We start from the raw sequence: 3,478 nt of genomic DNA on the forward strand, positions 1-3,478 counted from the left end.
AAAGAGAGGTTTTTGCTGTAGAGCACATGCACTTGCCAGAGACAGACAGAGTGACAGAAAGCAAGAAATCACCCCCCAGGGGGATGGCCACACCTCAATCCCCTTTCCCCCATTCACCTCTCAGGATCTGGGGCACACACGCACACGCGCCGCATGAGTCTCAAGACTCTGGGTCCAGGTATTGAACTGTGGTCGACTACATGGGAATCCAGCGATGTAACCATTATGCCATTTGCTGGTTCCACAAAGAACACATTTCGGGACCAGCAGGTGGCATGTTGGTTAAGGTTCAGGACTCCCACATGGCCAACCACAGTTTGAGTCCCGGACTTGGTGGCTTGCTTTCTCATCCTTTCTCTTTCTCATCAAATTAAAAAATAATAATAATAAATGGAATTGAATAAATAAAAAATAATTTTTTTTTTAAAAAAGAACACATTTCCATAACAACAGCTTTGGGAGGTTATGCACAGCTTACAGTAGTCAGTTAGTACAAGATCCCTGAGGGGAGAGGTGATGGGCAGATGGAAAAACCAGGTTAGCAACAGCGGGGTTGAAATCGTGTTAGTTCTCCCAATGGAGCCATCATCTGAGCTGGGATTCTGGTAGCATCTACTTCCTGTAACATCTGTGATGAGTAAATTTCATAACTTATGGAAAAGGAGCAGTGCCCCATCTAGCTTGGTAACAAGGACTGTGAGTATTATCAGGGTTATTTGCGACGTATATCAAATTCACTTTTTATAAGATCAGGTTCTGAAAAATACTTAAATAATAAAAAGAGTTTTTGAGAGAAAACTCTTCAGAGCCAAAGAAGCTTGGGCTGAAGTTTTAGCTGTTCCCAGAAGAATAGTATAAGCTCAACTGGCAAACACAACTTCCCCCCGTCCCTGAGCCTTCCGAACAAGTGTCGCAGTGACAGTCCAGTGGGTCTGTTTGACAATGACAATCAAACACGTCTGCTTAATGATTAAATGAGATGATGCACAGGAAGGAAAATGTGTGAACTAAAGCAAGCAGTCTGCTTCTAGGAGGTACCATTTGTTGTTTCTGTTATTGCTAATCCCTTATTGAAATAAATCACAACTGACTGTAAAAATACATGTTAAAACCAGCAAACATGGGCCAGCAGGTGGTATGGTGATTAAGCCACTGACTCCCACATGGCCAACTGCGGTTCAAGTTCCAGACCTGGCAGTTCGCTCTCTCTCTCTCTCTCTCTCCTCTCTTTCTCTCTCTCCCCCTCTGGTGAGCATCCATGCCTTATTAAAATTTAAGAAATAATAAATAAAATTAAATATATAATTTTTTTCAAAAAAGCCAACACACACACAAATAATAGCAATGACAATACAAATGTGGGCACCAACAAACCCCCAAATAATAGCAATGACAATACAAATGTGGGCCTCATCAAAAGTGTTATTGGGCAAAAATAAGCCATTAAATAAAGTATCAAGTCACGTGTGGAAGAAGCGTGCAGTGGTCGTAACGCTTCCCACCAGAACGTCTGCATCTTTCAGGAGTTACAGAGTCACGAGACCATAAAAAATAAATATTTTATGCAAGACATTTTAAAGCTTAAACACAAAAATGGAAGAATTTCTTGAAATGTGGACCTACATTCAAACTTATTTTATTTCTAAAAAGGAACCTAGACTCGAAGTCACAGAATATTAAAAATTCAGTAGTTGCGAAAAGAAGCAAATAATCACAGTTAGTGATGTTTTTAGAAAGATCAAAGCATCTTGCTGGTCAGAATATCTACATCAGAAACAAAATGTGCAGCTTGAAGATAAGGAGCAATGCCCTAAACACAAATAAATTCATGGCTGCACTTGCCCGAACAGACCATCAAAAGCAAAGGCAGTATTTTATTAAATGGTAATGACAGCTCTTTTGAGGATGACACTTGGGGATATTTGGCTAGACTCCCAAATTTTAATGGCGTACTAAAATTATGCTAAAAAGTGAAACAAATTGGCATTCATTTCCTTGTCATTTAATACTTAAATAACATATGTTCATATGCTAATCAGAGTGAGAAGTAATTAACATACAAGATGGTTACTGGGCAGTATTAAGGTTCTATGGAAGAAAACGCATTCTACCTATCAGTCAGCACGGCCATGAGGGAAAACAAGGTATGTCTGTCAGAAAAGATGGATTGTGCACGAGAGAGCTCACTGGACATTAAAGAGCACCAAGGAAGAAAAACTCCGAGTGACTCATTTAAAAATATGGCGGTCAATGTCATGGAGAGCTTTTAATGAAATGACGCCTTAAGTTGACAAGATTCCAGCTTCTTGCTTCACACTCCTTCCCCTCCCAAATACACAAACTGGAAGCAACTACACTTTAATAGATTACGAAAGTGAACAGAAATGGACTTTATAAGTACTGAGAAAAAGAGCCAAGGCACTGATGCAAATCGATAAAAGAAAATGTTGGCCCATGGATTTCTGAGCTAGAAACCCACGAGATGAATGGGAGAATGCATGCACGCCGAGTCTGAGCTATCTGAAGTGTAGCTACACTGCCTATTTATAAATCCTCAAATATAGACCCTGCAGCTGTCCCAAATAGCAAATATTGAAGACATAAAAACAAATTCGTTAAAGCAGTATAAGAGAAATAACACAATTGAATAGGGTTTCTTTTGTTACTTTAAATAATAGAGTTTTGAGAATATGCCATTTTACTATTTTAAAAAGTCACTAAATATATAGAATAAATTACCACTTTGAGAAATCAATTTCATTCCATTCTCACTTGGTAGAGATAATATGTGTGTCTTTTTTTTTTAGAATTATATTTAACTTTATTTATTATTATTATTTTAATATTTCCAGAGAGAGAGAGACAGAGAAAAAGAAAGAGAGAGAGAGAGAGAGAGAGAGAAAGTGAGAAAGCGAGCTTCCAGGTCCAAGACTCGAACCATGGTTGATCATGTGGGAGTCCAGAGCCCTTCACCACCACCATGCGGGTCCCAACATGTGTGTTTTTTTATATATTAAATACTACATTACTTATTTATTAATAATATAGCTAAATATATAAAATATATTTCAAGTGTTAGGACATAGTAATGTGAAATAAATATAATTAAGTATAACTAAGTCAGCATTTACAATTACATAAATTATATTTATATAACTACTATTTATATGATGGGGTAATACCATTAATGCTATTATCTATTAGTAATGTGAGTAGAAAAATAAATTAGATTATTTTATTAATATTATGAAATATTAATATTACTGTTATTAATTTTCCATTTAAAACATTGTTAAAGAGGATACCAATCTGAGATTAGCAGTTGGCGTAATGGCTATGTCGCTAGACTCCCACGTAGTCGACCGCAGTTTGAGTTCTGGACCCGGTGGCTTAAACTCATGCTGGGCGTGTGTATGTGCGTGCCCAAGATCCGGACAGGAGAATGGAGGAGAAGGGATTGTGGCATGTCCATCCCCCC

The 3,478-nt window shown here is 37.9% G+C and overlaps 1 protein-coding gene across 1 annotated transcript in view; it reads right to left on the reverse strand.

The window, feature by feature from the left end:
* Nucleotides 1–3,478, reverse strand: part of GABRG1 (gamma-aminobutyric acid type A receptor subunit gamma1) — a 103,779-nt gene that overhangs the window by 2,014 nt on the left and 98,287 nt on the right. The window lies entirely within an intron of this gene.

The sequence above is a fragment of the Tupaia chinensis genome, unplaced genomic scaffold (assembly GCF_000334495.1).
Source record: "Tupaia chinensis unplaced genomic scaffold, TupChi_1.0 Scaffold141090_1, whole genome shotgun sequence".
Lineage (NCBI taxonomy): Eukaryota > Metazoa > Chordata > Mammalia > Scandentia > Tupaiidae > Tupaia > Tupaia belangeri.